At 48.2% G+C, this 27095-nt stretch overlaps 1 protein-coding gene across 1 annotated transcript in view; it reads right to left on the bottom strand.

The window, feature by feature from the left end:
• SYN3 (synapsin III) overlaps nucleotides 1–20352 on the bottom strand; it is a 453079-nt gene extending 432727 nt beyond the window's left edge. The window contains exon 1 of the mRNA XM_046646801.1: nucleotides 20228–20352. The gene's annotated coding sequence lies outside the window, so the exon portion shown is untranslated. The remainder of the gene's footprint in view (nucleotides 1–20227) is intronic.
• Nucleotides 20353–27095: the final 6743 nt, after the last annotated feature.

Here is a 27095-nt window from a genome sequence, read left to right as displayed (position 1 = left end):
GCACCCAGAATCAAGCAGAGCTGCCAGTATTGCCAAGGTCTGGGAAGCAGATGTGGCGTTCCTTCCTGCTGGGTCAGAAAATACAGGGAGCTGAATAAGTAACTTTCTTCCTAGAGACAAAGGAGACCTGTGGGAGGCTCCCTGAGGCCCAAAGGGTTCCTGAGGATGCAGAGGGAGGGCTGCAGTGAGGGGGACCACCAGCCACCGGGAACACCTGGATGAAGCCATTGACAGCTGAGAGAGTGAGAGAGACAGAGACAGGGAGACACAGAGACAGAGAGACAGAGAAAGAGGCAGAGAGTCAGAGACACAGAGAAAGAGAGAGAGACAGAGAGACACAGAGACAGAGAAGAGAGGCAGAGAAACACACAGAGAGAGACATGCAGAGACAGAGAGATAAAGAGGCAGAGACATAGAGAAAGACAGACAGAGAGACACAGAGAGAGAGAGAAACAAAGAGAAGATAGATACACAGAGACAGAGAGAGACAAAGACAGAGACCAAAAGAGAGGGACACACACAGAGACAAGATTCGAAAGAGACAGAAAGAGAGAAAGATAGACACAGGGAGAGAAAGACAGAGATAGAAAGAGACAGGGATACAGGGAGAGAGAGAGAGACAGAGAGACACAGAGAGAGACACACAGAAAGACAGAGACAGGGAGATGCAGAGAAAGAGAAACAGAGATGCAGAGACAGAGAGAGACATAGAGAGATAGAGACAGAGAGAAGAAGACAGGGAGATACAGAGAGAGACAGAGGGGGAGAGACAGAGAGGGAGAGACAGATACAGAGACAGAGAGAGCTAGGGACAGGGAGACAGAGAGACAGAGACACACAGAGAGAGATGGAGACAGAGACAGAGAGAGGCACACCACCGCTGCGCTGAGGCTGTGAGGACCGCAGCACTCAATCTTATCACCTTCAGTTGCCCACGGCCTCCCGCCGCAGCCTCGACAGGGCAGATGGCCAGCCTGGCAGGGCTGCTGGCGCCAGGTGCGCCCTAATGAGGAATTTAGCAAGTTCACTCTGGAGAGCACCGTGACACTATTAGCCATCTTCAATTTATCGTGTCCAGTACAGAGCTCCTGATTTCCTGCCATCTCCCCTGCCCCAAACCACCACTTTTCCATCCTCCCCACCTCAGTAAATACCCACCCAGTTGTTTAAACTAGATTTGTGGGAATAGCCCATGATCCCTCCCCCTCCAGCCTTCCACACCCAGGCCATCATCAACTGTGTCTCCAACACAGCCCCTCAACCCACCTACTTCTTTCAACTCCAGTCACCGCTAGGGTCCAAGCCACAGTCATCTCTCACCTGGACCAACGTGGAAGCTCTCTTCTGGCCTCCCCGCCTCCCCACCTGCTCCCTTGCCATGACTCCTCAACTCCAGTGGCCCCACTGGACTCTGGATGGCATTCAAGCTTCTTTCATGGCCTGTGGGCCAACATCATCTGGACCCCCTTCCCCCTGGCTCACTTTCTACAGCCAAACTGGCCTTCTTTCTATTTCTCAAAGAGCCCACCTCACTCCCCAGCACCTCTGCCCTCCACCCTCAGGCCTTTGCACATGCTGTTCCCCTGGTGGACTGTTCTTCCCTTCCCACTCCCCTTGCCACCTCCTTGTCATTCAGGTCCCACCTCCAATGCCACTTCCTCAAAGTTGTTCCCCGACTGCTCCATTTAGTGTTGACCTCAGTCCCTCCAACCCCACCAACTATATCTTCTTCCCTTATCCTGTGCATTTGTAGTGGGAATGGTTTCACTTCCCGCCAGACATCCCCATGACCTTGCCCACCCAGCCCTCTATTCCTGGCACCTCACATAGGACCCAGATGCAGCACCGTGCACGCTGTTATTTGGTAATTACACTCAGTAATTGTCTGTTGAAGGGCTCCAGGACCCTAGGCAGGTGTGGGTTGTGCCCTGGCAGAAACACGGTTACCTAGTGGGGCTGGACCTGGGAGGAGGGTGCCTCTGGAATCACACACAACCGTGCACATGGCACCCCTGCTCCCACGACCTTGCCTGATGGGGACACTGGCACAGACAAGGAATTGACTTGTCCCAGGTCACTCAGCAAAGTGGAGGCCAGGCCAAGCCCAGAACACAGCTCTCCTGAGTCTTTAGCCAGTGTTTTTTCTGACTCCAAAATTATTGCAATTAAAATACAAGATTCTCAGGGTCTCAGTGCCTCCCTGCTAGTCATTCACTTCACCCTCTGCAGACAGGGGGACCTTCTCTCCTAAATAACAAGATAACAATAACCTCCATGTGGCCGCCTGCTTACTCGAGGACGGAGCTGATTACAAGCACCATCTCATTAATCCTTGCACACCCCTGTGAGGCAAATACTACTCTTAACGTCATTTCAAAGATTAGGAAACTGAGGCTCAGAGGGGTTCAGCAACTTGCAGAACCTCATGTGCCAGGTAAGTGGCAAATTGAATCTTGCTTCTAGATCAGTCTAGCTTATCTCCAGATGCAGCCTGTCAACCACTGTGATATCCTGGTTTGCTGGCCCACCCTCCTCCTGGCACCAAGCATCACTAGGTACCCCTTGAACACCTGGTGTCTGCTAGGCGCACTCTGTGGCCGACTCTGTAGGGCCTGTCGCCTTGGAGAGCCTGAGACCGGGCACTGGCTCAGAAAGTTCCAGGAACACCCCCTCTTGTAGGCTAGGGACACTGGCAGGCTCACTGCTCACTAAAGGAGCAGGTGTGGGCAAGGCTAGCATGCACGTGTTCATCAAAGGAGGAGGGCTACCACCCCCTACTTGTTGTGTGACCCTGACAATAATGATGATGATGATGATAGCATCTAGTATTTATATAACCCTTCCTATGTGCTAGGTACTGTTGGAAGCCCTCTTTGTATACTAAGCCAACTAGTCCTAATACAAATCCTTCATTATCATCCCCTCTACACACAGAGGAAACGGAGGCCCAGAAAGGGAGAGCAACTTGCCTAACCGCCAGGTGATTCAGTGTGGAGTCAGGATTCGGCCCAGAGGGCTTGGATCCTCGAGTCACACTGTCAGCATCCCCCTCGGCAGGCCATTCCATCACCCAACCACCCAAGGTCTTCTTCTCTCATTTGTAAGATGAGGGGTTCAATCCTGAAGAATTCAGATGCACATCTTTGATTCTCACTTTCAAGGGAAGGAACAAGACACAGTAAAGTGGTTTCTTCCCCTGCTTTCCTTTATCCTGATTTCTTTTTTTTTCTTTTAAAGATTGGCACCTGAGCTAACATCTGTTGCCAATCTTCTTTTTTTCTTCTTCTTCTTCTTCTCCCCAAAGCCCCCCAGTACACAGTTGTAGATTCTAGTTGTAGGTCCTTCTGGTTGTGCTATGTGGGACGCCACCTCAGCATGGCCTGATGAGCGGTGCCATGTCTGCGCCCAGGATCCAAACCAGCGAAACCCTGGGCCACTGAAGTGGAGCATGTGAACTTAATCACTCGGCCACAGGGCCAGCCCCTATTCTGATTTCTAACAATACTCTTCAGACTATATTAATAACCACAACGTGGACTGAATTCTTGCTACTTGCCACACACTTGGGGAAGCGCTTCACCTGCACTCTCCCTCCCTTCTGTACTTCTAGCAATCCTATGCAGATGGTTCTAGCATCCTGATTTTAGAGCTGATGCATCTAAGGCTCAGAGAGGGTCAGTAACTTGCCCAAGGTAACACAGCAAGGAAGCAGCTACACTCCAGACAGGGTGGTCTGACTACAGAGTCTGGCCCTTACCCACAAGTTTCCACGTTTCTCCTCTCTCCTTCCTCCTCCCTCTTCAGGAGCAACTGAGCTGGAATGCAGGAAAGGTGTGACCTGTGCGCAGTGCTAGCTGGGGGCTGAGAGGGAGTGATACTGAATTAACAAATGAATGAGCAGATGAAAAGAAGGAAAGAAGAGGGGGCAGAAAAAGAGAGCAGAAAATCAGGATGGAAGGAAGGAAAGAAGAAAAAGAATGGAGTGAATAAATAAAATAATAAAAGTGAATAACGAAAAGAAAAAAAAGGATAAAAACAGAAGATTCAGAAAATGAAAAAAGAAAAAAGGAATAGATTAGAATGCCCGAGTTGCCTGTGAGCCTTGAGAAGTGGCTGGCTTTAGCCAAGCAGCAGTAATGCCCCCTTAGGCCATTCACTATGATACCTAATGGTTGATGACAGGCGACAGAAGGAGGGAAGAGCCAGCAGGAAGCAGAGCTTTCATGTCCTGGCATCAGGCTTCCACCGAAAGATCCCCAGCCAGCCTCTTAACTCCTTCCAGGGTGCTGCCCACTCTTAAAGGCGGGCTTGTTCACAGCCGGGATGGAGATGGCTGCTGAGGCAGGCGCCTCCTCCAGCCCCTGCAAGAAACAGCCGTTCCTGCCGCCCTCAGTGGTCCAGCTGCTGAAGAAGAGCCAGACTTGCCTTCATGGCCGCTGATGCTCTCTTTCACCACCACTGACTTTTTTAATCACAAAAAGCTTTTTCCACATCCTTTCCCAGAGGGTTTGGACCTGTCTGGGGGCAGAACCCTCCTCAGGATGCTAGGAGACAGAATGTGGCATGACACTGGGCCCATGGCTCCCCCGTCCCAGAGGCCACAGCCCCTCCGTTACTGGAGAAGCAGCAGGAGGGGAGGGAAGAATGGAGCGATCCCTCAGGCAGCCTGTCAGTCATCCCATTTTACAAGTGAGTCAAGGTAGGAATCCTGGCCAGGAATTAGGTTAGAACTCAGGCGTTCTCACCTTCCTGAATGGTTTGAACATTACTTGAGGTAGTGAAGGACCCCTGAGCTGCTGGAGGAAGCCCCAGGCCCATGCAGGGACTTGTCCTGCCTCTCCGCCCCAAGGCCCCAGGACTCTGTTCTGCAGAGCCTGCAGCAGTAGAGCAGAGAGCGCTGGCCAGGAAATCAGGCTTCAAGCCTCCCCAGTTCACCTCCCAGGGCCCCTTTCCCATAAAATGTGATGCCCCGCCAGGGCATCACCATGGATGCGTACTGGCGCACAGTGAGCCATTCTCAGCGCACCAGGCTCGGTGCTGAGCAGCGAGGGTCTCTTTCCAGCCTCCCGGCAATCCTGGGAGAAGGGCATCCCCAGCCCCATTTCAAGGATAGAGAAATCCATGTTCAGGACGTGAGAGGACCTATCCAAGCCAGTACCCATGGAGCCAGGATTCCAATTTAGGTCGGCCCCACCCCAGAGCCCGTGCTCAAAGCTGCTATCCCACAATGCCTCCAGGTAGGTGTTTTAGCCTCTACGTTTCTATATTTACTTACAATCACGCTCCCTCACCTCTTCTAGCTCTTCATTCAAATACCCCTTTTTAAAATTGCAGCCCTTCCTCCAACACCCCTTCCCCGGTTCCCTGCTTCGGTTTTCTCTGTAATACCCGTTGCCATCCAACAATACACACCTAACTCTTGTAGTGTACCATATCTGTGCCCCCTCCTCCCCAACTTGAATGTGATCCCATGAGGACAGGGATTTTTCCATATCTTTTTTAGCGTCATCTCTCCAGCACCGACCAGAAAGGGCTGGCCCTTGGTAAGCATTTAACAGACAGTTGTGAATCAAAGAAACTGAGTGAGTCCATCTCTTGTACTGGTGATGGCTTCTTAGATGCGCCTAGATTATAAACTTTCTGAGGAGGGGATCGTACCAAATTCGTCTTCACATAGCCCCATAACAGAGAAAAGAGGTTTATGCTGGGTGTGGCATGAATGAAGGGGATGCCTTGGCACTCCGTTCCTCTCTCTCAACCTCTCGCTTAGATATGCATAATCTCTTCCATGGACCACTGAGAACCCCTCCTTCCTGGGCTCCCTACATCCAATTAGCTCTCCTCCCAATCCATTTCCACAGCAGAGACTGTCAGAGACATTTCTAACACACAATCCTGACGTCACCGCCCAGCTCAAACACGGCAGTTGCTCCCCAATGTACGTCTGACTCTTCCATGTGGCACTGAGACCCTCTCTGACCTGGGCCAGCTTCATCTCCCACCTCATCTCGCACCACAGTGCCCTTGCACGTTATGTTCACTAACACTGGTCTGCTCACCTGCCCTGTGGCCTCATGCCATTGCACATGCTGTTCCCGCTTCCTGGAATGCCATCCTGTTTTATTCTCCTCTAAGCCCCTCCCCACCCCATTGGATCAGTGACTCCGTTCATCTTTCAAAACTCAGCTCAGACATTCCTCGCTCAGGGAGCCTCCCCTGAACTCCCTCTCCCTCCACCAAGGAAACTTCAAACTCTCCCAGATCACGTCCACTCCTTCTGCACCATCTTGAGGTCTTTTGCACAGCAAACCCAACAACCCAACTGCAGTGGACTGAATATTTGTGTTCTCCCGAAATCATATGTTAAGGCCTGATTCCCCGACGTGATGGTATTTGGAGACAGGGCCTTCGGGAGACAATGAGGTCATGAGGATGGAGCCCTCATGATGGGATTAGTGCCCTTATAAGAAGAGACCCCAGAGACAGCTTGCTTCCTCTCGTCCTGCTGTCTGCCACATGAGGACGGCCACCTATACAGCAGGAAGAAGGCCTCGCCAGAACCCACCAGGCTGGCACCCTGATCGCGGACTTCCCAGCCTCCAGAACTGTGAGAAACAAATGTCTGCTGTTTAAGCCCCAGGCTGGGGTCATGTGTTATAGCAGCCTGAACTTCCTGAGACACCAACACAGTTGAGAACCTCGAAATCAGGGGGCAAGGGCCCCAGATCCCCAGTCTACAGCATCCCTCTCTGAACTTTACAAAAAGGAGAAAACCTCTTTCGTCAGATCCTATTGGTTCTTCCTTAGGAAACAATATTTGGTCATTTGCCTTCTCTGACTTCAGCCAAACAAACGTGGTAAATCAGGAAGATTTGCTGGAGGAAAGTACTGGCTGCTTGAAGCAGGGGAAGTTAAGGAAAAGGACAAATTTGGAAGAACTCCGAAAACATAATAATCTAGAGCCATTTAGTTTAAGAGCAAACAGTCTCACACATAACAACTTTTAGGAGCATCATGATAATGATAACATTTTATGTTGCTCATTCAAATCTCACAAAAGATATATCATCATTATTAACCAGACGAGAAAAATAAAAATAGTAAGTTTTAACTCAAAGGCTAAAATCAAAAAAGAAAAATCTTTTGACATAAAATTTTATTACTGAAGTAGTCCCTACATGGAATAATTCTGAGAATAACATGCAACAGTGACTGGTCCATAGTAAACACTGTATGTGTGGTATTGCTGCTACCACTTCTTCTCCTCCTTCTAAAACTCTGAAGATGCTCCTAGAAGGTTTATGCATTATAATAGTTCAAAGCATGGCCTGAAGTCAAAACTACCTGGATTAATATCCCAGCTCTTCTATTTCCTAGCACCGTGACCATGGGCCAGTCACTCACCTTTCTGTGCCTCAGTTTGCTCATCAAAAAACGGGGCTAATGATTCTAGCTCATCCTTAGGCTTGTTATGAGAATGAAATGAGTTAATCCATGTAAAGTGCCTTGAATTGTGCTTGGCATGCAGTGAATGTGCAGTAAATTAGTAGTTAAGCCACAGGAAGATGTAGCTCCGGCGTCCTTGGAAAGGAGGCAGGATGATGTGCAAGAAGGAGAGGCAGAATCTGTGAGCTTTGAGGATGCCTGAAGTGGTCCCAAGTACAGGGCATCCTTCTGCAAACCTCTGCACACACCACCCCCAGCCAGCTCGTACCCTATGGCAGCAGCTTTCCTCAAAGGCGTTTCATCACATGAAACCTTAAAAGCACAACAGCCACTCTGCACACCCAGCTCTCAGACTGCCTGGTACCTTTCGCCATGGCAGGCCCCTTGTTAGTAACTAGGGAGCTGAGGAGTAGCTGCAATCACTTCAGACTTATTGAGCACAGGACGTCACGTGACCCCCATCCATCACTAACAGACATGTACTCTTTGGTCCATAACCATCCTCATCACCCAACCTATACTTCTCTAAGCTCCAGCCATTCTCTATCATTCTTCCAACCATCTGCTTTTCTCTCTGCCTGGCAGCCCTTTCCCCAGCTTTCTCCAAGTCACAATTCCTCCCAAATACTGACACCCCCACTTCCAACATCACCTCTTCTGTAAAGTTATCCCAGCTCCTCCAAGGGTTTCTCATAGTGTGCTCAACCACTCACCTATGCAGAATGATTTGTGGTGCTTGCTAACCATAGACCAGCTATTTTGGGGGTGAGAGCCCAGCCAGCTGCATTTTTAACAACCTCCCCAGCTGATTCTTATATATACTAAAGTTTGAGAGCAGCCATCCAGACAGCTGGCCTTGCAAACCTTAAAGGTGGTCATTTCTCCGTCACTTGTGCTCCCCCAATACTTTCCACACGAGCTCTGGCAGCACAGCCGGTCTTATTCCAGGTAACCGCTTACAGTAAATCTCCTCTCACTAGACTGAGCGTTACTGCAGGGCAGAGACCATGCCTGAATTAGATTTAAATTCTCAGCCCCTGCAGCAGTGTTGCCATCCTTGATGCATCTTTTCCCTCAATTCCACATCCACCCATCACCACACTCAGATGGTTCCACTTTCAAAAGACTTCTTGATTTTGACCTCTTCTCACCCCTTCCTCCCCAATAACCTTAGTCCAAACTACCATCATCTCTCCCCATGGACTACTGCAATAGTCCACTCACTGATCCTTCTGTGTCCACCCCTGTCCACTACAGCTTCCTTCCCACAAAGCATTCAGAATGATTCGTTAAAAACAAGTTAAATATTTCCAAATCACATATTCAAGAAAGCCCTGGTATCCAGAAGACATAAAGAATACTCAAAACAAGAAACACAAAAGCAATTTTAAAAATGAGTAATAGACCTGGTCAGACACTTCATCACAGAGGAGATATAAGGATGGAAAACACACATGTAAAAAGATATTCGACATCATTAACCATTAGGGAAATGCAAATTAAAACCATAGTGAGATACCACTATACTATTAGAATGGCTAAAATAAAAAATACTGAAAATGCCAAGTGCTGACAAGGATGCAAAGCAACTGGAACTTTCATACGTTGCTCCTGGAAATGGAAAATGGTACAGCCACACTGGAAAACGGTTTGGCGGTTTCTTATAAAGTTAAATGTAAATTTGCCATACGTCCCAGGCATCTGACTCCTGGGCATTTACCCTAGTAAAGTAAAAATGCATATTCACACAAAAACCTGAACACAAATGTTTATAGAGGCTCTATTCATAATTGCCAAAAGTTGAAATGACCCAAGAGTCCTTTGGGGGTGAATGAATAGACTAACTGTGGTCCTTCTATACAATGGAATACTAGACAGCAATAAAAATGAACAAGGTATTAATACACACTACATTGATGGATCTCAAAGGCATTGGGCTGAGAGAAAGAAGCCAGCCTCAAAGGTAACATACTGTACGATTCCATCCATACGACATTCTCATAAAGATAAAGCGGTAGTGACGGAGAGCAGAGCTGTAGTCGCCAAATGTCAGAAGTGGGGAGCCAGTGGCCAAAGAGGGAGAGGAGGTTTTTGGATGATGGAACCATTCTGCATCCTCATTGTGGTGTTGGTAGTTCCATGAATCTATACACATGTTAAAAGTCATAGAACTGAACACCAAAACAAATTTACCAATATGGCGATCTAAAAAATAAAATGAGTTAAAGAATAAGTCAAACCACGTACATTCATTGCTCAAAACCTCCAGCTTGGAAGAGAGTCCAAACTTCACTCCACAGCCCAGGAGTCCCCACCAGACCTGGTTTCAGTACCTCTCTGGTCACATCTTCTCAAACTCTCCCTCGGTCCTCTCTACCTACCCTGAGGCTCACTCGCTGTTCCCTCTGTTTGGAATTCTCTTCCATAGCTATTTCTCAAACCCATTCCCAAACCTCATTCAATCCTACGTTGCAATATCAGATCCTCAGAGCAACCTTCTTTAGCTGGCTTTACTATAAAGGCATCTTCCTGTGCCCTTCCACTGCTTCATTTTTCGTCATGGCTCTCATCACTAACTGACCCCACACAATGTATCTGTCTTAAGGTTACTTTCTATTTCCCCACCAGAATATAGGATCCACCAGGAGAGGGATCCTGTCTGCTCTGTTCATGGATATGTCCCCTGCACCTTGGACGCTGCCTGTCACAAGATAAGAACTCCCGTAAATATTTGTTAACTGGATGAATGAGTAAACCTAAGAGATGAACATTCAATGATGAAACTCCCAGTGCTTCGATCTCGGAGCCATACTTTGCCACCCCTCAAAGCACCTATCCGGGTGGCCCCTGAGTAAAGCAGCCCCAGCCCAGATATTTGATTCAGCTCCTGGTGTTTTAAAAATGGATTAAGGGGACCAGCCCAGTGGCGCAGCAGTTAAGTTCACACATTCCTCTCCGGTGGCCTAGGGTTTGCTGGGTCGGATCCCGGGTGCGGACATGGCACCGCTTGGCAAAAAAGCCATGCTGTGGTAGGTGTCCCACATATAACGTAGAGGAAGATGAGCACGGATGTTAGCTCAGGGCCAGTCTTCCTCAGAAAAAAGGAGGAGGATTGGCAGCAGATGTTAGCTCAGGACTAATCTTCCTCAAATAAATAAATAAATAAATAAATAAAAATGGATTAAGTTCAACATCTCCCTTCTGAGTACAGCTTTCTGGTGCCTGGTTAAGTAAGTGGCCTGAGGACGAGCTAGGAGGGGGCAAGGCTGCAAGCATGCATTCTTAGAGCAACACCATGTGAGGTTTCCTGAGGGCTGGGAGAGAGCCACCTAGAATGCCACTAACGTGGGCAAAGAAGTTTGAGGTGAGATTGAAGAAAGAAAAACCCCCACCTCTCTGCAACACCTTTTAAGGAGAAGGAATAAATTAGCATTTATAGACACCTACTCTGTATGTTCCAGGCGCTCTCGAAAGATTCGCATTTAATCCTCCATCCGCCCCTCAAGGCGGGTTCTATTGATCCCATTTTCATAAGCGAAAAAACCAAACAGAGAGGTTAAGTAACATGCCCAGTGTCACACAAGGAGAGGTAATGCCTGGTGTTTTAAGTCAGGTCTGTGCAGCTTCCAACCTCATTCACGTCCCACTTGGGCTTTCAGAAGCAACAGTCAGGGGCCCCAGGGTGAGCACTGTCCAGAGGAGCCGAACAGGACACGCCAACCTCAAACAGGACGTGCCCACCTGGACACAGGTGACCTGTTCTTGTCTAAAATTTTTCACAGACCAGCCTAGACAAGTCGGCTAAAGCAAGCTGCTGATTCTATCTCATTTAATTTTCATTCCCATTAAAAAAAAACAGTTACCATGGATGAAGGTATTAGAGGCTGTTTATCCAAAAAGAACGGCATCAACCCCACAAGCAGGCAAGACTGCCTGAGAATTCTCTAGCCCCTCACTCCATGCCAGTTAGAAATTGTACAGTGACCTTAAAGACAGAACAGTAGGAAGACCCAGACAACTCATATAGAATTTCTCTTGCTACCTCTCTCTTTTAGTCTAAACCAGCATTTCTCACACTAGTTAGGATAGATGTTCAGGGTTGCATTCACAAAAACCATGTATAATGCAATTTTTTGGCAATTAAAATGTTTTCAAGAGTATTTTTGGGTATGAGTGATTTTTCACCCCATACTACAGCTTTGGAATCTAAAGAAGGAGTGAGATGCAGCTTATGATCCCCCAGGCCTCCTCTCACTTCCTCCTGCTTGATAGATAACCAAGAAATCTTAGATCTCGAAGGGAAGTTAGAAGGTACCTTTGGCAGAGCAGCCAACCCTGAGGGTTACCACCCACTTCTGATGACAGGGGCATAGAAAGGGAAGTCTTACCCACTGGACAGCCCCCACCATCCGCACACCCTTCCTCCATCTATCTGCTATCTGCTCCCCTCCGACTTCTACCCAATGCTGCTGGCTTTGCTCTCCAGCCCTGCAGAATAATTATAATCCCTCTTTCTTAGAATAATCATTTGAATATTTGAAGCCTGACATTAGGATGATTCTTTCTTAACATTATAGTGATCAAGAAAAGAGTCAAGCATCTGAACTGTGCTTTTTAATAAATATTTGATGGTTTTTACTTCTGGGTGTACATCTCTGCACATCCAAAATATTGACACCCACCTCTCCTAGGAGGCAGCTCCACCGATTAATTAAGCTCCACATTTTGTGAGCTGTGCCCTAGAAACATGCAGCTTAGTTGGGAAGACAGAACAGAGACCACAGGTCATGTGGCAAGTGTTCTTACAGTGGTATAAATTAGGGGCCAGCCACGTGCAGAGAGAATGGTCAGGGTCTCAGCCCATCCACTGGGAAACACTGCTCACCTATGAGCTAGGCCCTCATGAGGCACGGCTTGCATCCTGAGATGCCTCAGGGAAACTGGCCAGGTCTCACACTCAGCTTGCTTACCACCCCCTTTCACGTCTCAGACACCTGCCACAATGCCAAGCACAGAGTAGGGGTTCAAAGAGTCTTACTCCAACCCTCTGGCACTTCAAAAAGGCCTGGAGGTAAGAATAGCTAAATTCAAACGATCTCAAAGTTCTCAAATGAAAGTTTAAAGAAAACTCATCAACACAACTTCAAACACCTAGGACAACGAGGCTTGGTGTCCATCTCTTGCTGTCTGTCGACTCACTGAGTGACATGGAACCAGTCACCTCACCTCTCTGGACCTCCATTTCCTCAGTTATAAACTGAGAGGCCTGGTCCAAAGGATTGTAAGGTCCCTTTTGGACCCAGAGTCCCCTGATTTTCTACTGTCCCAGACAGTAAACTGGGTAATCCACAATAATCTGGCTGAACTAGTCGATCCCAAAACCAGTGCGTGCTTTCTAGTAGAAAGAAGAGCATGCCAGGAAGCAAAGGCAGACAAGGATTCCAGCTCCATCCATTCCATTCTCCTGCCACGTTCTGCCACCCCAGTACCTTCGCCTGCACAGCTTTAAATACCAGTCTCAACAGGTACAAAGTGATGAACTTGGGTAAGTCACTGAAGCTCCTTCAGCCTTGATTTTCACATCTGTTGGGTGGGGTTCATTCCACCTAATCCCAGGGCTACTGGGAGGGTGACATGAATTAAAACATGTGTAAAACTCGAGCACCCAGACGACACAGGCTGCACGTCCCTTTATTCAAACACGTTTCCATCCAACACACTTAATTGACAGACTCAGATTCCAATGGCTTTCCACAACCCAAAGCACAGACAGACAGAGCCAGAGGGACTCTAAATTCAGCTAGTCCAGCTCCCTCCTACCTCTGTGATTGACAAATGAAGGAACTGAGGCTCAGGGACACACAGTGACCCTCTCAGGGACCTACATGTTCTTCAGCAGCAAAGCCTGACCCAGAACACAGAGCGGCAGACGCCAAGGGTCATACAGACACAGAGAGAACCCTCTGCAAGCTCCACCTTCCCCAAAGAAACTGAGAACTCTCCGCTCATAACCAAATTCTGACACACAAAAATAACAGAACTTTTTATTCATGTATTTTTCGGAGGGTTGCAAGGGAGAAGTGGCATCATAGTCTGACTATGAAATGCAAGGTTTCCTTGAATTACCTCTGCGAGGAAGGCAGAGCTTCTGGCTAGCGGCCTCTCCCAGTTCCTCTGCACCCCTCCCCCTCCCCACTCTGCTCTTTTTCAATTTACACCTTGAAGCAGACGTGCTTGCACTGGATCCTCTCTGGGCAAGGTGAGAAGTCTCAGGCTGGGGCAATAATCCATACTCCATTAAACACAAACGAGAAAATCATCATAACTGTGCTATCCATAATACAAAAAGAATTCCCCTCTCCCCCGACAAGAGCTCCAGTATGGGACAACCAGGAAAGTGCCCAGATTTATTAAGGCGCACCGATAACTCAAAGGTCAGGGACGCAAAAGTCCCCCCAGGTGACATGATCAAGATCTCTGAGATCATTCAGGTGTTTCTGGAGAAAGCTCACCCCAGAGTCTACCAAGGGCCACTTGGCTGAGCGAGAGCACTGCAGAGGGAGTCAGACATTATAAGGAGGGCCTGGGTTACAGCTGGCTCCAGGCAGACAGCCCTAACCATGCTCCCCTGCTGCCCAAGATTCCCAGAGTGAGGCATCTTGACAGAAAGCTACAGGGAGAGCATGCTTGTTTATGGCTCCTGGTCAGCGCACTCCCAGTCAGTGTCTCCCAGAACTCGGAGGGCCCTAATTCAAGCCTTATATTGTGCACTGGAGCAAACAGACTCAGAGAGGGAGACCATCGTGCCCAAGCTCACACAGCATGCTGGGGCAGCCACACGATGGAGACTGTGGCTGACCTTCAGTACAGAGCTGCTCCCTCCCACTGCCCCAGGGCTCCTCTCTGCCAAGCCCACTCCCTCTTCCAAAACCCTGGGCTCACCTCCCGGTTCTGAGGATCCCGCCAAGTTGAACAATGCTCAGAAGCAGGTGGCGGTTTAGCAATTCATCCGGTGGGACCTCTGTAGGCCAGAGCAGCTGGGGCTGTGCCTGTCCCCAGTGGCAAGGAGAGACTGCAGCGTGGAACTTTGCAAGGGCTCTCTCTTCCCTAAAGGACCCTCCTCTCCTCCTCCTCTTCCCCCTCCACCCTCCCCCTCTCCCTCTGCTCCTCCCCCTCCTCCTCCGTAGTACTACGGAGACATGTGCTCTGCTTAGAAGGAGGTAAGGAGGAAGGGGCAGCTGCTTATTGGAAAGGGAAGGGCAACAATCTGCTGAGCCCTGCTGTACATTCACACCTAGCAGAAGAGGAATGAAAAAAAACAGCTCTATCTGCTGCCACAGAATTATTAACCCATGGGCGCCAGTCTGCTGCTCACACAGCTGAAGCAAGAGAAACAATACACTTAACCAATGGAGTGCCAGCCAAAGACATTACATCATCGGTCAGCTCCGTCATTGGCTAATAATTCCTAGAAGGCAACATTCTGCTTCTAGCTGCTTAACCCTTTCACTTCGTCACAGCCATGACTCAAGTATTTGGTCTCAACCAGGGGTGTCCGGACCTTGCTTTTATCAGGATCATCTGGGATGTTTTCTAAACAGACAAATTGCTACGTTCCATCCCAAACCATCTAAGTCAGACTCTAGAAGGAGCATGGATATCCGTATTTTAAATAGTGTACAGAGTGCGGGGACCATTGGTCTATTCAGAAACTCTTCCTCTCCACGAGATAAATGAGATGACATTTTTCTGAGCATTTATTCTGTCCCCAAGACTTTACTACACATCTCTTTTATTTCCTACACTGAGCAGTGGACGTTGGTGGCTCCATTTCACAGGTATCAAAAGTAAAGTTCAGACAGAATAAGTCGCTTGATCAAGAGATGGAACCTGGCTTTGAAAGCCAGGCTGTTTGCACCCTACCTTGCTATTCCTTTGAAGCTCCCACTTGACAACAAGCCAAGCTATTTGTCTACTTATTGCCTCCAGGATCAGAGAAAACAAAAAAGCCCCTCTTGATGAGCTGGAAAATGCCACTAACCTTGCAGAACTGAGGAAGGAAGAGAATGGTGAATTCCCACAGCAGGTATTCAGAGATCATGAATCCTCCAGAGAATCATTCTCTTTCTTAGGCTCAATCCTTCCGCTTCTGCTGCAAATCTCAGCTTAGCTGTCACTTTTCTCTAAGAAGCCTCCTCCCACCCTCAAACCTGCAATAGATGTCCCCGCGCCAGGCTCCTACGGCCCTTGTGTCAGTGGGCTGTAGCTGCTTATTTATTAGGTAAATTCCACAAGATCAGAGCCATTTCTACATTCTCTACAAACATATGCCCAGCACAGTGCCTGCCACATGTGAGAACTCAACCAGGACTGTGGAAATAAGGAACGGAAGGAGGGAGGGAGGGAGGGAGAGACGGAGGGAAAGGCTTTGCTGAAGTTCTAAATGGCATCACGCTGAGATGGGAAAAGCAAAGGGCTGGCAGCCAGGAGATCCACATGAACAAATTGTCTGACTTTGGCCAAGTGCATTCCTGGGGAGCCTTGGTTTCCTCAGCTGAAAATGAGGACAACAGCACCTTCCTCGTAGGTAGTCATGAGGATCAAATTAAAGAATGATCCAGGCTCCAGTGTGCTCCTCTACACTCTCTCCTTAGATCTCCTCCATTTTCTTGGCTGACATCTAAGTGCTGACAACTCCCATATTTCTATCTCCAGCCCAGACGTCCCCCCGGTCTCCATGAGGATGTCTAACGGGCATCTCCATGACAGCATTTGAATTTTCTCTCTAACCACAACCTGCTCCTCACCCAGTCTCCTCCACTCTGTGGTTGGTGCCCCCATCCACCCAATCTTTGTTTTTAGGTGAGGTGAAATTCATATAACATAAAATTAAGCATTTTAAAGTGTATAATTCAGCGGCATTTGGTGCATTCATAATGTTGTGCAACCAATACCTCTATCCAGTTCCAAAACATTTTCATCACCCCCAGAGGACACCATTTACCCTTTAAACAGCCATACCCCATCTCCACCCACGCCCCCCCCAGGCTAAGCCCCTGGCAAATACCAATCTTCTTCCTGTCTCTGTGGATTTACCTATTCTGGATAGTTCATATAAATTGAATCATACAATATGTGACCATTTGTGTCTGGCTTCTTTCATTTGGCACATTCTCAAGACCCATCCATGTAGTAACATGTATCAGCACTTCATTCCTCTTTAGGGCTGAGTGCTATTCCCCTGGAAGTATACACCACATTTTGTCGATCCATTCACCCGTCAATGGACATTTGGCACCCCTCCAGTCTTAAACCATAAGCCCAAGGGTCATCCTTGATCCTTTCCTTTCCCGTATTCCTGACATATGATGTATCAGCAAGTCCTGTCCATTTATAGCCCAAATATATCTCCAATCCTTCTACATTTCTCCAACACCATTGCTATCCTGTAGCCAAGACATAAACATCTCTCTCACCCAACTCCTAATTAGTGACAGGATCCCATTCTCCTCTCTTCTCCATTTTTCACCTGTTAGTCGCATAAACTAGATCATCCATGCTCTTCAGCAATACTTACAAGCACTTTTCTTCATGGAGTTTGCCTCCTGGAGGCATGACACACAACAAACAAATACATACGATAACATCAAGTCATTACTAGGCTTAAAATCTTTCAGTGACTTTTCATTGCACTTTGAGTAAAATCCAAGCTCAGTATGGCCTTCCAAGGCCCCATCTACTTCTCCAAACTCACCTCAGGTTGCTCCCCAATCACGCCGGGCTCCATTCCTCCACTTTAGGGTCCTTGAACAAGCTGTTCTCTTTGCCTCTTGATCTTGGTATTGCTGGATTGTTCTTATCCCTCAGATCTCAGTGTAAACGTCACTCTTGGGAGTGACCTTCCCTGGCTACTCCGTTATGTAGATTCCACCCTTCATTCATTTTACTAATTCAAGAAATATGCTAACCACTGTGCTCGGCTCTTAGGACAAACCAACTTATGATCTCCCGGAGCCTTCAGTCTAGTGGAGAGCGCCAACAACATGGGAGTAAATAAAATGGATGAACGGACGCATGAAGGGGAATACAAGGGAGGGGTACACAGGATGGTCCAAAAGGCCATTCTGCGGAGGTTATATTGAGACTGAAGGATTGGAAGGAGTCAACTGGGAAAAAGGCTTATGACTCTACCGCATCCTGGCTATGCACTGCCACGTTCCATCCTTCAGTGCTTGCTTCTGAAGAATCAAAGCATTTAATGTCTCTCTCAGTCTCCCCTAACAGACTGAACTGTATCCCCAGCACGTAGGACGGCACCCACCATTCGGGAGGCACTCACTCACTGCACATTCTTGAATTAATAATTGATTAATTAATTAATCGAGCCACCAATGAAATCACTTCATAGAGTGTAACAAGTCATATAGTTGTGATTGTTCTTGCTGTCATTGTTATTATTTTATGGCCAAAGGACACCTGGTCTGCTGGGATTTGGAAAAGACTGGATTGACTGTAAAATGAGAATAAAAGTACCCTGGATTATTACTGGATAACTAAGAGAGAATGCACGTCCATAAGAGGCACTCAGTAACAGGAAGTAGTAGTCATTGTGCCTGTTATTATTAAAAGGTGATGATAAATTAAAGGTTCTTTCCTCACAAAAGCTGACTTTCTCAATTCAATCTCCAAAATTCATTTTCAGACGTACTCAAGAAGTTTAAAGGCAAGAAAAACGAACACTTTTTAAATGCCTGCTCTGCACTGGGCACAGGGCAAAGCACTCTGTCAGTCTTCTCATTTACTTCCTAAGCTCATCCTCTGAGCTGGCTGCTGCGGGACAGCTCTCAGTGCCCCTCCAGGACCAAGGCTCTCCTTCCTCCCCCAGGCCCAGCTGCCAGGTGTGTTGGCTGCTCCCCGCTCACGGCTGAGCTCCTCTTCAGGAGCTGTCCTGCTGGAGGGACACCCAAAGTTATGCCCCCTCCCTGGGGGCAGCCTGCACCCGCTGGCTGGTCCACACAGGGTTTCAAAGGCCCCCTGCCTCAGGGAATCAACCGAGGCCACTCTTGCACTACATCAACATCAACTTCTCTCTCTGCCCAGTCCTGCCTCCCTCCCCCGCCTCGGAGAGCGAGACCATGCCCAAGAAGCCTCCCACACACAAATCTCAGAGCGTCTGAGTCTTTTCCAGGGAACCCGACCTATGACAAGTAGGTATGATGACTTCCTTTTAAATCAGAAAAATGAGGTTCAGAAAGGTCAATACTGTCCCCAAGGCACACAGCTAAAGTGACTTTCTGGTCTGACTCCCCAGCAAGACTTTGCTCTTCATGCAGCCTCCAACATCTGAGGCAGCGTCTCTGTGAGACAGATAGGGGAGCCGAGGGAGAGGGGATGACGAGAAGATCAGAAAAGGGGGGCAGAGGTACCCTTCACAATCCTCTGGGGTGCATCCCTGATGACAAGGTTGAGGTCCAAACCTCCAGAAACAATATAAAAATGACCTGCAGGTTGCAGAAGCAAGCAATAGCGGGCAACAGCTCCCACCGGAATGAATCCATGCCCGGAAGCCAGGGAGCAGACCCAGCTGCCTTAAGGGGCCAGAGTATTACAGCCACATCTGAAATGGTAACTACAGCTGCTTTCTACCGCTCCAGTCTCCATCTATTTTCCACAGAGCTGCCAGAGGGACTTGATCCCTGATGAGACTTCTTCCACTGCTCTCCTTCCTCCCAGGACAAAAATCTAAATAGCCTATAGCTGCATTTTCAGGCCTGTGCATGTTTTAGCCCCTGCCATGTTGACAGCTCATTTCCCACCCACAATAAGCCCCAGTCCTACTTGACAACGTGATGGAGGATTATCTGATGTTTTAAGTCAGGATCCTGGACTTTTTCAGTTTCTTTACCTTTGCACAAGAAAATCTATCGGGAATTCCTGCTATCCCAGCAAGGCTCCCTGACCCAGGACTCCCCAACACACACACTTCAGCCTGGCAAACGCTGCTGTCCTCTAGTCTCCACTCAGTGGCCACTTCCTCTCTGAAGCCTGCCTGGCTGGCTCTGGGTCCTCCTCTCTCCCGCGTGCCCCCTGTACTACAGTGCACTATAATTGTTCTTCCTATTGTCCTTCTTGTCCCAGGAGCTCCTCCAAGGTCCTTCTTCGGGCCGCTAGGGCTTAAAACAGTGTCTGGCACACAACAGGAGCCCAATAAATGCTGGATAAATACTAGGGGCGCTGTATCAAGTGCTGGTCTCTAGGCTCCTAGCTTGGCCAGGGAGCTACTGTGAGATTTTTTCCTGCGCCCCAGGATGACTGGGCATAGGACACAGCATGACAAATCTGACCCCTAGGCCCCAGGGCCACAGGTCCTTAGGGGTCTGAAGAGCTAGGCTGGAGCAGAGGTCCGGTCCCTGCGGTCCCCGGGTCCCCGCAAGCTCTTCCCCCGTCCCCTGGCGCTGGGTGAAGATAATCTTAGGAGCCACTATCGTGAGCACCTCTGGCTCCCGGGCCCCTCAGGCATTTCTGGCACGCGGGTCGGTCTGTCCCAGGGCGGGCCCGGAGCCGGGCAGCGGCAGCCCGGGGGGGAAGAGCAGCGCGGCGGCTCCTCGCCTGCCTCCCCGCCCCGCCGCGCGCCCGCATCCCCCGGGCACCGAGCCGGAGGGAGCGCTCGGGGACGCAGCCGGGTGCGAGAACGCCCCAGCAGCCCTGGCTTGGGCGAGGGGGAGGACTCCCTGCTGCCGGAAAACCCACGAAGTCTACTTCGCTGCGGGACTCTGCTTACCGCGCGAGCCGCCAGGAGCCGGGAGCCCGCTGGGTGCCTTGGCCGCTGCGCTCGCCTGCGGAGCCGCTCCAGGTCCCGAGCTCTGCCTCCGCATCCACCGCGCGCCAGCGTCTCCCCTCGGCGGCCCGGCCTCCCCGCGCCGCGGCGCCCCATTGGCTGGGGCAGCCAGGCCCCGCCCCTAGGGCCACGCCCCTGCCACCCCTCCCCGGGTCTCCCCACCACCCGCCTCCGCAGCTCGCCACCGGGGAAAAGTTGCTTCTGGGCTCTGAGCTCTCACTTGGCTCAGGCAGCCGAGTGAGGCGATAACTCGTCCCGAGAGCTTCTAGACGCCCCTCGGGGAGTGCGAAGAGTGCAGCGTCCTTGGAAGCCAGCTTTGAGAAGCCACCTGACCTCGCTGGACCTCAGGAGGCGCCTCGGAGAAACCGGGCAGCCACTATCCGCAAATGTCCCAGGCAGTGTGCTAGACACTTAGCACCAAAAGAGCAACAGGGTGAAGCCTATCGCCCTTATGGAGTTTGCATGGGGTGGGGGTGGGGCAGGCAGTATGCAAGTAAACAAAGAAAGAAAGAAAGTAATGTCAGATTGTTAGAAGCATTATGGGGGGCGAGGGGAAGGTGGCCATAAATAAGAAAGGGGGCCAGGGATGCTATAAATAGAATAGTCTCCAGAGGCATTTCGGGAAGGCGATATTTGAACAGTGAGTTGAAGGAAAAAGCAATTCCGGGGCTGGAGGAAGTGCCTCGTCGACAAGGGAACAGCAAATGCACCGTGGTTCTGAGTCTGGACCCGGAGCCTAAGATGGCTGAGTGTAGAGACCTGGGGAAAGGGCGCTATGGCCAGGGGTGGACCAGAGCTAAGTGGTGGAACTGTGTAGGCCAACGTGAAGAGCCTCAGTTTTGCTATAAGGACAAAAATAAGCCATTAAAGGGGTTTTTTGGCGGGGGAGGGGGGAGGCTATGACAGTTTTAAATGACCACTCTGGCTGATGTGTGGAGAATGGATGTTGGAGGAGAAAGAAGGGAAGCAGGGAGACTAGCTAGGAAGTGTCTTAGTTGGCTTTGGCTCCCACAGCAAAATACCACAGGCTGGGTGACTTAAACAACAGAAATTTATTTTCTCACAGTTCTGGAGGCTAGAAGTCCAAGATCAAGGTGCCAGCATAGTCTTTTTCTGGTGAGAGCTCTCTTTCTGGCGTGGAGATATATGGCTGTCTTCTCCCTGTGTCCTCACGTGGTGAGGAGAGAAAGGGAGCTGGCTCTCTGGTGTCTCTTCATGTAAGGACTAATACCATCATGGGGCCCCTGCCCCCATAACCTCATCTAAGTCCAATTACCTCCCAAAGGCCCCATCTCTGGACACCATCCCATTGTGGGTGAGGGCTATAACATGTGAATCTGGGAGGGCTTAATTCAGGCCATAGCACGAGGCTATTGCAGAAGTCTAGGCAAGAGATGATGATGACTTAGACCAAGGTGATGACAGCAGAGATGGGGAAGTGGACCCATTGAAGTATATTTTGAGAATATCAAAAGGCTTGATGATGGATTGGCTTTAGGAGATGAGGAAAACGGATAAATGAAGAATGACTCCTGGGTGTTTAGCTTGAGCCACCCTGGAGCAATAATGCTATTAGTAACATGGAGAAGGAAGAGTTTGGAGGCAAAGGGAAATTAAAGGCTCCAATTTAGACACAGACAGGAGTGCTGGACTCTCTTCAAATGGTTTTACGTATATTAACTAATAGTCTATATAATTCTCATAATAACTGTTCGATGGAAAAGTACTCTAATTATCTCCATTCTACAGATGAGGAAACCAAGGTGCTGAAAGGTTATGCAACTTGCCCAAGGTGATGGCTGAGTACGCAAGTCTAGAGCACAGGTGATATATCCAGCGGCTAGAGATACGCACTGGGGAGTACCCTGACCTGGGACTCTACGGGGCCACCTAGAGGGAGCCTGCAGCGTGAGAAGAGAGGAGAGCCAAGGGCGGAGCCATTGGAAGGGTCTCTTCCAGCACCTCCACTTACTGCATGACCCTTAGTAAGTGACCTCAGTCAATAAGGGGGACTGACTCAACATTAGTAACTAGAGGGAAGAAGGCTAGCTCAGGGCTTGCACACTGACGGGTGCAGGCAGTAATGTAACAAGTGAAGTTGGCTGGGTGTGATAGAACAGGGAGGGGTGGGGACTGTGGCACCTTGAGGTGTCACACTTGCCTAAGGGGGCAATCGTTTCTCAGCAACACCTGATTTTTGCCATACGGGAATATAGACCCTGAGTTGCCAGATGCTCTGATTTTTATCAAAGGGCCAGAAACTCAGATTATGTTAAATCTCCAGATTTTTTAATGTTGGCAATTAATTAAAACTTTTTTTAAAGGCTGTGTGGGCTAAGACTGTTGGGAAAACCCAAACCAAGCTTTGGACCTTTGGCTACTAATTTCCACCTCTGGATTAGACAAAAACTCAGATCCTTTCAAGAAACTCCCTCACAGTTTCTGTCCAGACATGGATGATGACAATAGTGGGACATAAAAGGATGCAGGAAATCTCAACTCAGGCACCCAGCATAGTCTTTGATGGCGTTGGCCGGCCTCTGCCTCAACCCGCCTGGCGTATCCTTTCTAAACCTCAGTTTCCCTATAAAATTCTATAAAATTCCTCCGAATTTTAACATTTGGAGTTATATCATCATAATGGTTTTTTAAAAAACTATTGGTTTTCAAATATGCACAGGAAAACTGCTTGGGGAAAAATGCAAAGAGTGTTCTTGTCTGGGTCTAAATTTAAAAGGCCTCACTAGTATTAGTTTTAAACAAAGATGAAAAGAGGAAACAGGGAGTGAGATAGAGGTTTAGATGAGAAACCAGGCAAACAATGGCATGCAAAATTATTTTTTTATTGTACTATGAATAAGAAAAAAAAGGCAATTAGATGCAGGAGTGCTTAATGGTTTCTATTAAAAATTCGATGTATCATAGCCAGTTAATATATATCACCAACGGTTTTACAATAATGAGATTCTCCCATCATATATTGGAGGTCAGCTGCATTCTAGCGTTATTTATTCTTATGTGCTAGGCTTATGTAATGAAAAGAGCCTGAAAACAGATAATTGCTCTCCATAGAGTGAGTCCCTTTTGTCCCCACTTGATATATCATTTAAAGCTGGAGAAACAGCTTGTGACTTTATAAATCACTGGATTTTGAGTAGGAGAGTGAATGTGGGGTTGGGAGCCAGGACACCTGACCTGCAGTCATTGAACAACCTCTCTGATTCTTCTTCATTCGTAAAATGAGAGCTGGACAAAAGGTGGCTTCCTAGAAGATATTTGTATTCATGCCTCCACATTCCTCTTGGGGGAATTTTTCATTATGTGGAGATCTGGCAATTCCCAGAGCCAGATCCTTCCATAATTCGCCATCTTCCAGTCCCCAAAAAGTCCTTGAGGCAGGCATGCCACCTAAGTTAGGCCAATTAGATGTTCACTCCTGGGACTTTGTCTCTCCAGAAAGTGACAAGGATAGAGAGAGAGAGATTGGCCATGAGATTTATCAGAGTGATGGTGGCAGTAAGAGTGTCCTGAAGAGGCTGGACCAGTGGTTGCTGCTCAGCCATGAATCTTGTTGGCCAACCTCCAGAACTCCCTCAGTTTCTCAAGCCTGCTGCTTCACGCCATCCTTATCCTCCATTCAATTTTATTTTGTGAATCCCCCATCTCTGCTAAACTCCCTTCTTGTGTTAGCAGCCCAAATTGTTTCTCTTGCTTTTAACCGAGAATCCTGATGGATCTAGGAAGGAAAGAAGCACATTGCATCATAGGACCCTTTCCCTCGGGAACAATTCATTGCAGGAATTTGCATACACGTGGATGAACACATGGCGACAGGCAGGCACATCCTCTCACCACTCAGTAGGAAATCCAACCGCACAAGGATGTTTGTTTTTGATAAGAAGAACCCAGATCTGCTATTCTTAACTGATCTAAAAAAAAAAGTGAGCAAGTCCTTACGATAACACAGATATCTGTAGAAATAAGTCCTCTTGTGTGTAAATTTTGTAGTTTGTTAAGTCCTTTCACATATTTTCCCTCATTTCATAGGCACTCCTGTGAGGTAGGCAGATTAGATAGTATTCATGGTTTATAAATTATTTAAAAAATAACTATCGTTTTTTGGACACTTTTTGTGTACTAGGCACTGTGCTAAATGCTTTACATACCTACGTACCAACCCTATTCAGGAGATATTATCCCCATTTTATAGGTGAAGAAACTGAGGCTTGCACGAGGTCATATAGCTAATGCATAGTTGAGGTAAGAATTCAAACTCAGTTCTGTCTGACGACAAAGGCCGCACATGATTTTTTGTGTGAGTGTGTGAGGAAGATTGGTCCTGAGCTAACATCTGTGCCAACCCTCCTCCATCTTGTATATGGGGTGCCAGCACAGCATGGCTTGGTGAGGGGTGTGCAGGTCCGTGCCCGGGATCTGAACCCGCAGACCCCCAGCCGCTGAAGCAGAGACCACGCATGCTTTGAACACACACAATTTGATGTCATGTGAGAGCTGGTGAGTGACAGAGCTGTAACTGGAATCCAGTCCTGAGTCAGGAAAGTTTCCATTCCACTCAGCCACGGCTTGTTCAAACTTGCCCACAAGGGCAGTGTTGATTCGGTTGTTCATCCATGGCGAGATTTTTTAAGATTATAGGAAAGATCTTATAATATTTTCCCCTCTCTGCCTATCATGGTGCCTAAAATCCACAATCAAAAATGAATTGTTATGTTTGAAGATTGGTGGGGGGAGGAAATGCAATTATGCCTCGAGGGGGAAAATGCTGTCTTATCAGAGGGATGAAGTGAAGGGTTCTACAGTCTATCCATACGGAGTTGATGCAGCAATCACTTCACTGTGCATATGTATATCAAATAATCGTGTTGTACACCTTAAATATATACAATTTTTATCAAAAAATTAATCAACTTTAAAAACATAAAAAATAAATTTGGCTTTCAAAAAATGAAAAAAGTAGGAGAACTTTTCAATTTCACCTATTTCCTCTTTGGATTAAATGAATTCTTTTAGGAAGATGTGGACGTAGGGCATAGAATAAAAGAAAGTCTGAGAATATTAATTTACTCCTCATCCTGAGACAATTCACTTTATCTCTGAGCCCTGGTAAAATGAGGGGAGGGTTCAGAAAGTCCTGACATCTCTGGTTCTTTTCTAGAATCCCTAGGTAAAGGCTCAGAGGTGACAGACCCTGGTCTGGAGCTGAGGCGGATTCTTAGCAGAAGATTTGGAGAGGTTTTATTCCCGCTTGTTTGTAGCACAGAGCTTTTTTGCTGACATTGCAAAAGATTGTCATGGCAACCAGGGAAATAAGTTTCCAAGTCCTTGGAGCCCCCCTTAAGGGGAGGCAGATGTCAGTGGGTGTTCCTTTGTGATTAAGGGCTCTTGAAGGTTTTAGCTGATCAAGTCACTTTCAAGGTAATGTTCTGATACATCTGACTCCACAACTCACCAGGAAGCAGCTGCAGCGAGGCGGAGAGACCAGCTCCGCTGGGACAGGCAATGAAAACACCTAGGCAGCGGTCTTCACCAATGGCCGCACAGTAGGATCAGCTCTGGGGATTAAAATGCACCAATGCCTGGGCCCCTGGTGCCCCAACCAAATCAGTTGACAGGGCATGATGCCTGGGTATCAGTAGGTGTATATGTTGTCAGCCTCCCAGGTGGCATCACTGTGTAGTCAAGGGATCCGCTGAGCAGGAGTTTGAGTTCCAGGTCCTCAGCTGCCTGTCTGGCTGTGTGGTCTCAAGTCAGTCTCTTCACTTCTACAAGATTTGGGTTCTTCGCCTTAAAACAGGTTTATGTAACTAGCTTTGTAGGACTGTTGTGAAGCTTAAACGTGAACATGCCTGGCAAAGACCGGGACCTCCAAATTAGCTGCATTTGAGTTAGAACCAGCGTGGGATTGGGAAATTCAAAGCCACTTTCTTTTGGATTAAAATCTCACTCTCCACTTCCATTTTGAGTTTCTCAGGTCTGTCAGCACAGGGACACAACAAAAGAGCTACCCCTTCCATGTCATCTTCCTTTCTTCCTAAAGCCCACCTAATTATGACTCTGCATAGGTTGATCTCTACATAGATCCCTGTCATTTCGGCCAAGCTTGGTCACCAGAAGAATAGCCAGGACCCAGTAAAAACTGTAGTGGTTAAGAACATGAAAGCTGGAACTAGACCGTCTGTGTTTGAATCCTTGCTCTGCTACTTGTTGTGTGACTTTGGGGAAGCTATTTGCCTCAGCTTCCTTATCTATAAAATGGGAATAACAATAATACCTACCTTCTGTGGTTGTGTTGAGGATGAAATCTACTAAAACACATAAAGTTCTTAGAGCGTGCCTGGCACATAGTAGGTACTCTTCAAGTGTTACCCATTTTATTTGCATCAAAATGATCAATTCCTAGATCTCCCCAAAAACTCACATACATCTTATTTAAAGCTCAGTGAGCACATCCCTTGATCTCCGGGTTATGAAGAAGTGTGGAGCCCAGCATTAAGCCCCACTGGTTTCTATCTTATTTGTCCCAAACCACAGCTGTTTTATTGGAGTAAGAGGCATGGGTTTTACAACAGCATCCATCCAGCTGGCGCCTGCCTCTGTCCCTACTCTCCTGGAGCCATCTATGAAGACAGCAAATGTGGTCCTCTTGTGCCTCCCTCCTTCATCTTTCTTCTCCTACCTCTGACCCCTTAGAGATTTGGGGATGACTGTGGCATTCTACCCTAGCCCATATTCTCTGGCAGGTACCCATATTGCAGGCAGACCGCTTGGAGAATAGTGAGAATCACAGTAA

Source organism: Equus quagga, chromosome 19 (assembly GCF_021613505.1).
Source record: "Equus quagga isolate Etosha38 chromosome 19, UCLA_HA_Equagga_1.0, whole genome shotgun sequence".
NCBI classification, from domain to species: domain Eukaryota; kingdom Metazoa; phylum Chordata; class Mammalia; order Perissodactyla; family Equidae; genus Equus; species Equus quagga.
This window is presented reverse-complemented; position numbering and strand designations above follow the sequence as displayed.